A 14967-nucleotide genomic window follows, 5' to 3' on the forward strand; every position below is an offset into this window, starting at 1 on the left:
AAATAAAAAAAATAAAGAAAGAAAGAAAGAAAGAAAAGAGGCCAAAAAGAAAAAAAAGAGAAGAATGCCCAAATAAAAAAATGAGAGAAAAAGAGAGAAGGGACAATGTTACTATCCTTTTACCACACTTGTGCTTCAAAGTAGCACCATGATCTTCATGATAGAGAGTCTCCTATGTTGTCACTTTCATATACTAGTGGGAATTTTACATTATAGAACTTGGCTTGTATATTCCAATGATGGGCTTCCTCAAAATGCCCTAGGTCTTCGCGAGCAAGCGAGTTGGATGCACAACCAGTTAGTTTCTTTTGTTGAGCTTTCATACACTTATAGCTCTAGTGCATCCGTTGCATGGCAATCCCTACTCACTCACATTGATATCTATTGATGGGCATCTCCATAGCCCATTGATACGCCTAGTTGATGTGAGACTATCTTCTCCTTTTTTGTCTTCTCCACAACCACCATTCTATTCCACATATAGTGCTATATCCATGGCTCACGCTCATGTATTGCGTGAAGATTGAAAAAGTTTGAGAACATCAAAAGTATGAAACAATTGCTTGGCTTGTCATCGGGGTTGTACATGATTAAATACTTTGTGTGATGAAGATAGAGCATAGCCAGACTATATGATTTTGTAGGGATAACTTTCTTTGGCCATGTTATTTTGAGAAGACATGATTGCTTTGTTAGTATGCTTGAAGTATTATTATTTTTATGTCAATATTAAACTTTTGTCTTGAATTTTTTGGATCTAAACATTCATGCTACAATAAATAAAATTACATTGAGAAATATGCTAGGTAGCATTCCACATCAAAACTTCTGTTTTTATCATTTACCTACTCAAGGACGAGCAGGAATTAAGCTTAGGGATGCTTGATACGTCTCCAACGTATCTATAATTTTTTATTGTTCCATGCTATTATATTATCTGTTTTGGATGTTTAATGGGCTTTACTATACACTTTTATATTATTTTTGGGACTAACCTACTAACCCAAGGCCCAGTGCAAATTGCTGTTTTTTTGCCTATTTCAGTGTTTTGAAGAAAAGGAATTTCAAACGGAGTCCAAACGGAATGAAACCTTCGGGAGAGTTATTTTTGGAACAAACGTGATCCAGAGGACTTCGAATGGACGTCAAGAAATCAACGAGGAGGCCACAAGGCAGGGAGACGCGCCTGCCCCCTGGGCGCGCCCCCACCCTCATGGGCCCCTCGCAGCTCCACCGACCTACTTCTTCCTCCTATATATGCCCATATACCCCGAAACCAACCAGGAGCACCACGAAACCCTATTTCCACTGCTGCAACCTTCTGTACCCGTGAGATCCCATCTTTGGGCCTTTCCCGGCGCTCCGCCGGAGGGGGAATCGATCACGGAGGGCTTCTACATCAACACCATAGCCTCTCTGATGATGTGTGAGTAGTTTACCACAGACCTTCGGGTCCATAGTTATTAGCGAGATGGCTTCTTCTCTCTCTTTGGATCTCAATACAAAGTTCTCCTCGATCTTCTTGGAGATCTATTTGATGTAACTCTTTTTGCGGTGTGTTTGTCGAGATCCGATGAATTGTGGGTTTATGATCAAGATTATCTATGAACAACATTTGAATCTTCTCTGAATTCTTTTATGTATGATTGGTTATCTTTGCAAGTCTCTTCAAATTATCAGTTTGGTTTGGCCTACTAGATTGATCTTTCTTGCAATGGGAGAAGTGCTTAGCTTTGGGTTCAATCTTGCGTTGCTCGATCCGAGTGATAAAAGGGGAAACGACACGTATTGTATTGTTGCCATCGAGGATAAAAAGATGGGGTTTATATCATATTGCTCGAGTTTATCCCTCTACATCATGTCATCTTGCCTAATGCGTTAGTCTGTTCTTATGAACTTAATAATACTCTAGATGCCTGCTGGATAGCGGTCGATGTGTGGAGTAATAGTAGTAGATGCAGGCAGGAGTCGGTCTACTTGTCACGGACGTGATGCCTATATATATGATCATGCCTAGATATTCTCATAATTATGTGCTTTTCTATCAATTGCTTGACAGTAATTTGTTCACCCACCGTAGTACTTATGCTATCTTGAGAGATGCCACTAGTGAAACCTATGGCCCCCGGGTCTATTTTCCATCATATTAATCTCCCGTCAACTAGCTATTTCTGGTGCCGTTTATTTTGCAATCTTTACTTTCAATCTTTATCATAAAAATACCAAAAATATTATCTTATCATCTCTATCAGATCTCACTTTTGCAAGTGGCCGTGAAGGGATTGACAACCCCTTTATCGCATTGGTTGCAAGATTCTTATTTGTTTGTGTAGGTACGAGGGACTTGCGTGTGGCCTCCTACTGGATTGATACCTTGGTTCTCAAAAACTGAGGGAAATACTTATGCTACTTTGCTGCATCACCCTTTCCTCTTCAAGGGAAAACCAACGCATGCTCAAGAGGTAGCACGCCACTACTTCCAGAGTCACCCCATCAAAGTCATCTCGGCTTACCCACTGGAGAGAGTGCTCCGGAGCCCCAATGCCACGGGGAGAGTCGCTGAATAGAACATTGAGATGCAGGCATTTCAGTTGGAGTTCAGCACCACCAGAGTCATCAAGGGTGCCATGCCCGCCGACTTCGTGGCGGAATGGAGCCACGTTCCCAGCCCCGAAGCAGGCGAGGACCACCCACTCTAGCTAGGAAGCGAGGCGCCAGACGGCTGGGTCATGTACTTCGACGGCGCCTTCGAGCGTCAGGGCATGGGGGCTGGAGCCGTGCTCATCTCGCCCACCCAGGACAAGCTCTACTACACTATGCAGCTCTGCTTCCAGCAAGACAAGAAGGTCTCCAACAACATCACGCAGTAAGAAGGCTTGATCGCCGGTCTCAAGGCTGCGACAGCCTTGGGAGTGAAGCACTTCACCATCAAGGGCGACTCTCAGGTCCTCGTCAACTTCTCCAACGAAGTATACGAGTCGAAGGACGAGCACATGGAGGCATACCTTGCGGAGGTACGCAAAATTGAAAACAATTCTTGGGTTTGGAACTGCAGCATGTGCCACGCGGCACAAACAAGGAAGCAGACGACATCGCCAAGAGGGCGTCATGGCGCTTGCCTGAAGAGCCCGATGTCTTTGAGGAGCAGCTCTTCAAGCCGTCTGCAGCTCCGCCCTCAGCAGAACCAGCATCACCTCGCGAGGACCTCCCTCAAGCCCCTCCATCGGGCGCCCCGACCTGTGGCCTGACCTCAGGAGCTCGCCTCCTTCTTGCGCTGGAACCTCAGGAGGGATGTTGGACTGAGGAGTTCAAGGCATACCTGCTGCAGGGCACCCTACCAGAGAAGGAGGAAGACGCGGAGCGGGTGGCACGTCAGGCTACAGCGTACTGCGTCCGGGATGGTGAGCTCTATCAGAGGTGTCCAAACGACGTCTCCTTGCGATGCATTTCTAGGGAGCAGGGACGTGACCTGCTAGCAGCCATACATGGCGGGGACTGCGGGCACAATGCTTCATCACACACCCTCGTGGGAAAGGTATTCCGCAGCGGGTTCTACTGGCCCACGGCGCTCAACGACGCCGCCGAGCTGGTCAAGTCCTGTGAAGCCTGCCAGTTCCATGCCAAGCAGATCCACCAGCCCGCACAGGGCCTCCAGACCATCCCGCTCACATGGCCATTCGCGGTCTAGGGGCTGGACACCTTGGGACCGTTCCCACGGGCGCCCAGGGGTTACCGCTACCTCTACGTCACCATCGACAAGTTCAACAAGTGGGCGGATGTGGAAGCTGTCCGCACCATCCTGGCCGGCTCGGCAGTCAAGTTCATCAAGGGCCTCGTCAGCCGCTTCGGGGTCCACAATCGTATGATCACTAACAATGGCTCACAGTTCATTAGCAACCACTTCAAAACATATTGTGCTAACCTTGGAACGCAGATATGCTACGCCTCGGTGGCACACCCCAGAAGCAACGGCCAAGATGAGCGCGCCAACGCGGAGGTCCTGAGAGGCCTCAAGACAAGAACCTTCAAGAAGAAGCTCGAGGCATGCGGCAGGGGCTGGCTCAACGAGCTCCAGTCCGTGCTGTGGTCCATCCGCACCACCGCCACCAAGCCGACGGGCTAGAGTCCATTCTTCCTCGTCTATGGAGCCGAAGCGGTTCTCCCTCACGAGGTCAAGCATCGCTCCGCGCGGGTCTTGGATTTTGACGAGGCATGTCAGGACGCCACGCGGGGGATGGACCTCATGCTGGGGGACGAACGCCGCCATCAAGCCTCGCTCCGGGCGGCAAGGTATCAGTAGGCGCTGTGGCGGTACCACTGCCGCAGCATCCGCTCCAGGACGCTCGAGGTGCGCGATCTCGTCCTGAGGCGGGTGCTCTCCAGGGAGGGCCTGCATAAGCTCTCACCCATGTGGGAGGGCCCGTTTAGGATTGCCCGCGTCTCCAGTCCTGGCGCTGCGCGCCTGGAGACGCAGGACGGGATCCCCATCCAGAAGGCCTGGAACATCCAGCACCTCCGGAAGTTCTACCCATGAAGCAAGGCCCAGTGCCTATGAAGGTCTCCACTCGTGACACCCTCACGTAATAATGAGTGGGGCTGTACATGCCCCGGAGTCTCCAGAGTTCCGCCCTCGGGCCTCAGGGGCTCCCTCCCACATCCTAGTGGTAGTACTTAGCTCCGCGCTGGTGAGAAGACTAGACTAGGTGCCGGACGCGGCTGTTCATTTGCTTGCTTTCTGTAGCTAGTTTGCAAGCTTTTAATGGAATTTGGAGTTCTAGCGTTTCTCCATCGCCAAGTTGGGTTTTTCTCCTTTTGCTCCACTCGCCTTGTTGTTTTGGATCAGGGAGAGCGGCAGTTGCCCGTCGCTCTTTCTCGTGCGTCTCGCGCGGGGGCTGGGCAGGTGTGCGCTTGCGTTGAGCTCGCCCACGCTGCGAGCAAACCTCGCCAAAGCCCGGTCACCCCAGAGCTTTGGCGTCCTGGATCTTCGTGAGGTGCCCTCGAATGAGCTCGTGATTTTTGCACCCTCTTAAGTCTGTGCCCCACGGGTGCCGCGACGCGATGCACTAAGCCACGACTAGCCCATGCCTGAGGGCTCGTGCAAGGAAGAACAGGACACCCAACAAATTTCCTAACAATTATGTAGCTTTATCTGAGGCCAACGGATCCTGAGTCAGCAACAAGGGGGCCTCACCAGATGCTGAAGGACGCGCCCTCGCGAGGTGGGAGGCTACCGCGAGTATATCAAGCTAAGTTATCCTGCCGCACCTGCTCGGAACATGAACATCATAGCATAACATCAGAACAATAAACATAGCATAGTAGCATAAGTACCATGGGTCATTACACGCCCCGGCAGGGCCCTCTACTTTTTTCAAAACGCAGGAGAAAGGAAAGGCTAAACAAAAGAAGCGGCCCGCACGACCGCAGTAGCTCCCGAGGCCTGGCTCTGGTGGCCCCTGGGCTCAGTCCGAGCCTTCCTCCAACTTCACTGGAGCACGACGACGAGACGACCCGCCACCTTCCCTGATGCGGGCCTGGCGACGTGGCGGCTGGTCGTAACCGCCGCTGCTCGTGCTCTCGCCTGAGGAGGAGCCGCCGCTGCTGAAGAAAGTGCGGCCGTCGCCAAGGGCAAGCTCACCCTCGGTGTCCCCGCGGCTGTCGTCAAGGCCAAGCTCATCGTCGCCGCCACCGTCTTCAGGGCAGCACCCTGCACGATGGATGTCTTCCCCAAACACCCTCACGTAGAGGGTCACGAGACCATCGAACTTGAAGTGGAAGGTGCACCTCCTACTCAGGCCGCGCGCGCGGGCGAACGCCTGACTGCCGCGGGCCAAGGACACGCTCCCGGCGGCGGTAACTTCAACCCCAACCCATGAAGCCTTGCTGCAGCAGCCGTTGGCATGCAGCCAGAGGCCGTCAAGCTCCGCGACTGGCAGCTCATCCGCGAAGAAGCGAGGGAGCGGGAGCCAGGTGCCGGCTGGCCTCTCCGTCCACACCATGAACTCCGAGAGTGCCTCCGCTGAGTGGAAGCGCGGCCGAGGAGGCCGGGCAACCATGGCGCACCTCCCGTCGTCGCAGGGGTTACCTCGCCCTCGGCGGCTCCCACAACAAGAAGAAGCACCGCCACAGCTGCCCAGGGCGACGCTGGCCCCTGAGGGAGTGCGCTCACGCCCCCGAGGAGCCACCGCAGGGGTCGCGGCGTGCTTACCGGGGCAGCCTCTCCCTCTCTTTGGCTGCGGCGAGCCGGGTCCCTCCTTGGTGGCCTTCCCCTTCTCGGCGGCGAAGAACTTCCTCATCGGCGCCATGGGTGCTAAGGCGAAGAGGAAGAAGAAGGAGCGGGCGGCGAGAAGATGGAAATGAGCAAAGGGGGCTCCGGCCTCTCCTCATTTATGTCCAGAAGGAGGCCAACCGCCAGCCTCCACAATCGCACGCAATGATGGTTTTCCTCTGCATGCAGCAGAGTCTCGTCAAGTCGAATAGTTGCCGAGGTGGCGTGGGGAAGTGGAGACGCCCACATCTCATCAATCACCATGTGCCCACCGAGGCCGCAGGCGGTTAGGGCCCGCGGCGCTCCGCACTTGCCCCTTGGCTTCGCCTGGAAGCCAAGTTCGAGCGCGCCTTGGGCCCGGGGGCTACCGTCGGCGTCCTGGGACAGGGGGTGCATATTTGGTCACCAAATCACATAACTCATATAATACAATATCGTCATTGAATGTTAAGAGTGCGGACCCTACGGGTTCGAGAACTATGTAGACATGACCGAGACACCTCTCTGGTCAATAACCAATAGTGGAACCTGGGTGCTCATATGGGTTCCTACATATTCTACGAACCGTTATGACAACATAGACAATTCCTTTTGTCTTCTTGTGGCCCATGACGTGGCTCCTTCGGCGGCCTGGTACGGCCCTGCTTCGGGATAAACAACCCAAGACCCTCGCAAGGGGCCAAGCCTCGCGAGGGGGATGACACTAAGACCTCCCCCAGGGGTGACCTCCTTAGGCTGGCTCCCGAGGAGCGGATATTTCTATGCAAGGCTCACCTCGCGAGGTTCAGATGACGTGAGCCATGACGATCAAGGCCAGGTGGGCGCCAGCGGGCGCAGTGTACTAGTTTCCACTTTTGCGCTAAGGAGGCAAGCGTAGGCGCGGAGTCCCGAGGAATCAGCCAAAGGTTTCCATTTCGGTGCAACAAGACCAAGACCGCCAAGACGGCGGGACGGAGGTCATTGCTGAGCCCAACATGGCATCATGACCAGAGGCTTTTGCAGGCAAAGACTAATTTTGTCAGGATAACATGTACTAGTTGCCCCCCTTCAAATTTTGCCGTTGTGGGATCCCTTCCCGCCTTACATTTGGGAAGAGGACCAATGCCACTATAAATAGGACTTAGGCACCACCATACGGGGGACGGAGCATTCAGATCATCCCCACACCCACCAGCTCATCGAGCACAAGAACACCTCACCTCCTGAGGCTGTTCTACCATTGTACTAGTTCATCCTCAGCCCCATGAGGAAATCCACCACAAAGCTGCAGTAGGGTATTACACCGCAAGGTGGCCCGAACCAGGATAAACTGTTGTGTCCCTTCTACATCCAGTTCATCGAGCTAGGCAGTGAGATTAGCGAGTAGGCAGACTGGGGAGGACGAGTTCTTCACATGCACCCCAGAGTTCGAACCTCTCAAGGGTCTGCGGAACCCTGGATCCGACACCGTGGGCCTCCATTTGTGTTGATTCCACCTCCCAAAAATCACATATATTCCAAAATAATTCTTCGTAAACTTTTATCCCGTTTGGACTTCGTTTGATATGGATATTCTGTGAAACAAAAAACATGCAACAAATAGGAACTAGCACTGGGCACTTGTGTCGGCGTTTTGGGAACTAGGGTACCCAGAATTGCCGTCCTGCGGCCCACAACATGGCTCCCTCGACGTACTGGTACGGCCGAGTGACAAGACCATCACGAGGGTCCTGACCTCTCAAGGTGGACGGCACCAAGGCTTCTAGAGGGAGCGGCCTCCGCAGGCGGCCTCCCGAGGAGCGGAGATTTCTATGCAGGTACCCAGCCTCCGCAGGGCCTTGGGTTAGTAGGTTTGTCCCAAAAATAATATAAAAGTGTATAGTAAAGCCCATTAAACATGCAAAACAGATAATATAATAGCATGGAACAATAAAAAATTATAGATACGTTGGAGACGTATCATGGCGCAGCTTGCGGGAGGCAACAAGGAGCGCGAGCAGGGGCTTTTGCTGCATGGGATAGCATGCCCGCGCGTCACGCAATATTGTGTTGACGAAGTACACCAGGTGCTCGACGAGGGCAGGAGCGTTGATGGGGTCTTGTACCTCCTGAGGTTGGGGGACCTCAAGAGCTTGGCCGCTTGCGGAGGTAGCTAGGGCCTCACGAGCACCATCCCGAGGGGCATGGCTATCTGCTGGTGCCGCCGAGGCCTCAGGAGCACTGTCCTGAAGCTGCGTTGTCTTGTCCTATCTCAGGGCGTTGCCCGGCGGGCCCTTGGCCTAGTGCTCCTCCCGGACCGCCACCAGCGCTGCGCTGGCGGAGTGTGGCGTGGCAGCCAGGTAAAGCACCAGGGGCTCAAGAGGGCGCAACGCCACCATCACTGGTGGGCTGGTGAGGTACCTCTTGAGGTCTTGAAATGCTACGTCAGCCTCCGGAGTCCACTTGAATGGCCCCTTCTTTTTCATCAGCTTGAAGAACGGGAGGGCGCGTTCTCCCAACTTGGAGATGAAGCGCCCCAATGAGGTCACGCAACCCGCCAGCTTCTGCATCTCCTTGAGAGTCTCTAGTGGGCTCATGCTTTCTATGGCCTTGACCTTCTCTAGGGTTGCCTCGATTCCCCTGTGTGACACCAGAAAACCTAGAAGCTTGCTAGAGGGAACGCCAAATACGCATTTCTCTAGGTTGAGCCGCAGATCCACCGTGTAGACTGGCAAATGTTTCCTCTAGGTCCTCGATAAGGGTCCTTGCCTCCCGAGACTTCACTACTATGTCATCGACGTAAGCCTCAGCGTTCCTCCCGAGCTGCTAGCCCAGGGTGATGTGCATCAGTCGCTGGAAGGTCGCCCCGGCGTTGCGCAGGCCGAACGGCATACAGGTGTAGCAGTACACCCCGCAGGGGGTCAGGAAGGCCGTCTTCTCAACATCTTGTACCGCCATCTTGATTTTATGATAGCCCGAGAAGGCGTCCAGGAAGCACAGCAGCTCACACTCGGCGGTGGAGTCGATGATCTGATCGATGCGTGGGAGCGGAAAGGGGTCTTGAGGGCAGGCCTTACTGAGGTTGGTGAAGTCGACGCATATGCGCTCCTTCCCGCCTTTCTTGGGGACGACGACCAGGTTCCCCAACCATTCCGGGCACCGCACCTCCCGAATAACACCAGCGTCATGCAGCTTGCGGGTTTCTTGGACAATGAACGACTGCTTCTCTGTGGACTGTCGCCACGCCTTCTGCTTCACCGGCCGTGCGTTAGGGCACACCCTTAGGTGATGCTCGATTATTCCCCTCGAGATCCCAACCAGGTCCCTGGGCGCCCACGCGAACACCCCCTTGTTTGCGTGCAAGAAGTCAACCAATGCCTTTTATTCTAGAGTAAGTTGGCGCCAGTGATGAAGGTGGCGCCCGATGCTCCATCTTCATCGACCGACACCTGCTTCGTTTCGGCCTGATCTTGAGAGAACAACCGCTTCTTCTTTGCTGGCGCAGCCCCTGGGACCTCTAGGGCCCCTTCTTCGGCCAGGCGCAGTGCTGCTGCAGCCCTGAAGGCGAGCTTGAGGGCCGTCAGGGCTTCCTTGGTGTCTCCGTCCACGGTGAGGATGCCACTGCTCCCCGGCATCTTCATTAGGTTGTAGGCAGGGTGAGTTGCCGCCACGAACTTGGCCAGGGCTGGGTACCCAAGGATGGCGTTGTACGGGAGGCTGATGCGGGCGATGTCGAAGTCGATGAGCTCGGTGCGGTAGTTGTTGTGGGTGCCGAAGTTGACGGGGAGGTGGATCTGCCCCAAGGGGCCGGTGGAGCCATCGACAACCCTGGAGAATGGCTTGGTGGGGCGGAGCCGACCATGCGGTACGTGAAGCAGGCCAAAAGCCTCCACGGAGAGCACATTAAGGCCGGCTCCGCCGTTGATGAGGGTCTTGGTAACCGCCACACTGCAGATGGTGGGGGTGTAGAGCATCGGGAGCGCGCCTACGCCCGCGGTGATCGTTGGGTGGTCCCTTGAGTCGAAGGTGAGGTTGGCCTTTGATGCCGCCCACCCCGGAGGATCTCCCTGCTGTACGCGGGCGGCGCCCATTTGGCGGAAGAACTGATTGGCGTGGCGGTCAGAGGGCGGCACCTGCGAGCCACCGAGAAGGGGTGCGACGACATGGGGCACTGGTGCCGTGAAGCGCGCGACGAAGAGGCCGCGCAACTCCTCCCAGGAGGCCACAGAAGATCCCGGTAGGCTGAGTAGCCAGGCGCGCGGTACATCGGCGAGGGCCATGGGAAACCAGTTGGCCATGACCTTGTCGTCGCCACCAGCGACCCAAACGGCCTCCTCGTATGCCTGAAGAAAGGCTGCCGGGTCCCCTGTGCCGTCGTAGCGGGGTGGCATCTCTGGCCTGAACTTGGGCGGCCACTGCACTCTTTGTAAGGCGGGGGTGAAGGCCCGGAGGCCCACAGCGCCTCTGTGCACGCCCGTCGATCCAGCCGGAGCAGCGGCGCCTGCCATGAGAGCCGAACGGAGGGACGAAGCGGATGGAGAGGCAAAGCTTCAACATACCCCTACCCAACGCGCCAAATCTTGGATCCAGGGTTCTGCAGACCCTTGAGAGGTTCGAACTCTAGGGTGCGTGCGAAGAACTTGTCCTCCCCACTCTGCCTACTCGCTAATCTCACTGCCTAGCTCGATGAACTGGATGTAGAAGGGACACAACAGTTTATCCTAGTTCGGGCCATGTTGCGATGTAATACCCTAGTCCAGCTTTGTGGTGGATTGCCTCGTGGGGGTGAGGATGAACTAGTACAATGGTAGAACAACCTCAGGAGGTGAGTTGTTCTTGTGCTCGATGAGCTGGTCGGTGTGGGATGATCTGAATGATCCGTCCCCCCGTCTGGTGGTAGCTAAGTCCTATTTATAGTGGCATTGATCCTCTTCCCAAATGTAAGGCGGGAAGGGATCCCACAATGGCCAAATTTGAAGGGGTACAACTAGTACATGTTATCCTAACAAAAGTAATCTTCGCCTGCAAAAGCCTCTAGTCGTGATGCCGTGGTGGGCTCGGCGATGACCTCCGTTCTGCCGTCCTGGCGGTCTTGGTCTTGTTGCACCTAAATGGAAACCTTTGGCTAATTCCTCGGGACTCCGCGCTTGCACTTGCCTCCTTAGCGCAAATACACTGCGCCTGCTGGCACCCGCCTGGCCTTGATTGTCATGGCTCATGTCATCTGAATCTCGCGAGGTGAGCCTTGCATAGAAATCTCCACTCCTTGGGAGCTAGCCTGAGGAGGCCGCCCCTCGGGGAGGTGTTGGTGTCGCCCCCTCGCGAGGGTCTTGGGTTGTTGATCCTGAAGCTGGGCTGTACCAGGCCGCCGAAGGAGCCATGTCATGGGCTGCAGGCAGGCAAGTCTGGGCACCCCCGGTCCCAGGACGCCGACACACGGCCTCCACTACCCACCAGGGTGCGACAGCCCTGTAGCACACGGTGGTGCCTAGTGGGCACCCGTAATTTGGTTGGGGCCCTCCGTCGAGCGCAAGGAAGCTTTTATTTGGAAAAAATCATGTTAAAATTTTAGTGCAATTGGAGTTACGGATCTCCTGATATTAAAGAAACGGTGAAGGGCTGAAAAACAGGAAGGCGAAATAGAAGAGAACAGAGAGATAGATCTAATCTAGGAGGGATCTCGCCCCTCCACCGCCATGGAGGCCATGGAATAGAGGGGGACCCCTCCTCCAATCTAGGGAGGAGTCCAAGGAAGAAGAAGAAGGAGGGGGCTCTCTCCCCCTCTCTCCCGGTGGCGCCGGAGTGCCGCCGGGGCAAGGATCGTGACGTTGATCTACATCCATAACCTTGCTACCATCAACGCCAACTTTCTCCCCCTCTATGCAGCGGTGTAACCTCTCTATTACCGCTGCAATTCTTTACTTAAACATGGTGCTCAACACTATATATTATTATCCAATGATATGTGGTTATCCTATGATGTTTGAGTAGATCTGTTTTGTCCTATGGGTTGATTGATGATCATGATTAGTTCGAGTTGTATATTTTATTTTGGTGCTGTCCTATGGTGCCCTCCATGTCGCTCAAACATGAGGGATCCCTGCTGTAGGGTGTTGCAATACGTTCATGATTCGCTTATGGTGGGTGATACGTCTCCAACGTATCTATAACTTTTGATTGTTCGATGCTATTATATTATCTATTTTGGATGTTTTATATGCATTAATATGCTATTTTATAATATTTTTGGGACCAACCTATTAACCTAGAGCCAGTGCCAGTTTTAGTTTTTTTCCTTGTTTTTGACTTTTACAGAAAAGGAATATCAAACGGAGTCCAAGCGGAATAAGACTTTACGATGATTTTTCTTGGACCAGAATACACATACGTAACTTGGGGAGAGGGCCAGAAGATCCCCAAGGAGGCCACAAGCCTTCGGAGCATGCCCTAGGAGGGGCGCCTGAGGGCTTGCAGGCCCCTCGGGAGTCCCTAACCCTAAAACTACTTCTATAAATTCTCAAATATTCCCCCAACATGAGAAGCATCCACCAAAATACTTTTCCGCCATCGCAAGCCTCTGTTCCCGTGAGACCCCATCTTGGGGCCTTTTCCGGCACCCTGCCGGAGGGGGATTCAATCACGGAGGGCCTCTACATCAACCTTGCTGCCCTTCTGATCTAGCGTGAGTAGTTTACCACAGACCTCCGGGTCCATAGCTAGTAGCTAGAGGGCTTCTTCTCTCTCTTTGATCTTCAATACAATGTTCTCCTCGATGTTCTTGGAGTTCTATCCGATGTAATATTCTTTTGTGGTGTGTTTGTCGAGATCCGATGAATTGCATGATCAGATTATCTATGAATATTATTTGAGTCTTCTCTGAACTCTTTTATGCATGATTAAGATATCATTGTATTTCTCTTCGAACTATCGGTTTGGTTTGGCCAACTAGATTGGTTTTTCTTGCAATGGGATGGGTTCTTAGTTTTGGGTTCAATCTTGCGGTGTCCTGACCTGGTGACAGAAGGGGTAGCGAGGCACGTATTGTATATTTGCCATCAAGGATAAAATGATGGGGTTTATATCATATTGCTTGAGTTTATCCCTCTACATCATGTCATCTTACTTAAAGCGTTACTCTGTTCTTATGAACTTAATACTCTAGATGCATGCTGGATAGCAGTCGATGTGTGGAGTAATAGTAGTAGATCAGAATCGTTTCGGTCACTTATCACGGACGTGATGCCTATATTCATGATCATTGCCTTAGATATTGTCATAACTATGCGCTTTTCTATCAATTGCTCGATAGTAATTTGTTTACCTACCATATGTTTTCTTTCAAGAGAGAAGTCTCTAGTGAAACCTATGGCCCCCGGGTCTATTTTCCATCATATGTTTTCAGATCTATAAACCCCAAAACCAAAAATATCTTGCTGCAATTTATTTATATTTACTTTAGTTTACTCTTTTATTTATCTTTTATACCTATCTCTATTAGATCTCACCCTTCTTCGTGACCGTGAAAGGATTGACAACCCTTTTTTAGCGTTGTGTGCAAGTGTTTGTTAGTTTGTGCAGGTGCATGGATTGGAGACTTGCTTGTGCCTCCTACTGGATTGATACCTTGGTTCTTAACAGAGGGAAATACTTATCTCTACTTTGCTACATCACCCTTTGCACTTCAAGGGAAAAATCAATGCAAGCTCAAGAAGTAGCAGGAAGAATTTCTGGAGCCGTTGCCGGGGAGGTTCTACCACAAGCCTACCTCCTAAATTCTCATCTCTTGCACTTACATTATTTGCCATTTGCCTCTCGTTTCACTTCCCCCATTTCTAAAATGTTTTCAGGAAAATACAAAAATATTTGCCCTTTTTTCACCCTTTTTTCCGCTCGATCTTTTGTTTGCTTGAACTCATCATCATGAGTGACTTTGGTATGGCAGAAACAGATGATGGCCTAACTCCTAAAATTGGACAAACTGGCAATCTGGTTGCTAAAACTTTTGTTTTGGGGCAAGGGAATGTTATGGGAAAATAACATATCCAAGATTTTTTCAATTGTGTCGGCAATCTGCCTTTTGATGATACCCCTATACTTAAAGGAACTAAAACATATGCGGAGCCTATTTCAGCACTAGTTCTGAAATTTGAAAGTAGATTTATCCACACCCATCGACCTTGCAAACATTGTTTTATGATTTACCTGTTATAAAAGATCCTAAGGCTAAAAAGATAGCTACCCATGTTCTTATGAATGGATTTGATCACATAGTACGGGAAGCTACGGAAATTTTTGATCTTTATGGTATGAGCCGTGAAAAACCGGTGATAGATGAGATTCTTTACAATAGTGACTACACGTTGAGATATTTGCTTGGAAATAATCAAATTTTTGATGACAACCTTAAAAAGAAAGTCCCAGTTTTAGATATGATCCAACAAGTTTTCAATGATGTTAATCAACAATATTCTTGAATTGTCGCCAGAAATCAAAGGGGATATGTAGATGGGCATCTTTATAATGCCAAAATTTCTATGGATAATGTGTTTCAAGTTATCTTTGCAAAACCTCCTGACAAGAACACATCTATGGAAAAAAATACAAAGATGACAATACCTAGATCTATGTTTATGCCTAGCTAGGGGCGTTAAAAAATAGTGCTTGTTGGGAGGCAACCCTTTTTTTTATGTTTTTTGTTTTTGGTTTTGTTTTCAATAAATACATATTATTAATTCTGTACC

Source organism: Triticum aestivum, chromosome 4D, assembly GCF_018294505.1.
Source record: "Triticum aestivum cultivar Chinese Spring chromosome 4D, IWGSC CS RefSeq v2.1, whole genome shotgun sequence".
Taxonomy (NCBI): domain Eukaryota; kingdom Viridiplantae; phylum Streptophyta; class Magnoliopsida; order Poales; family Poaceae; genus Triticum; species Triticum aestivum.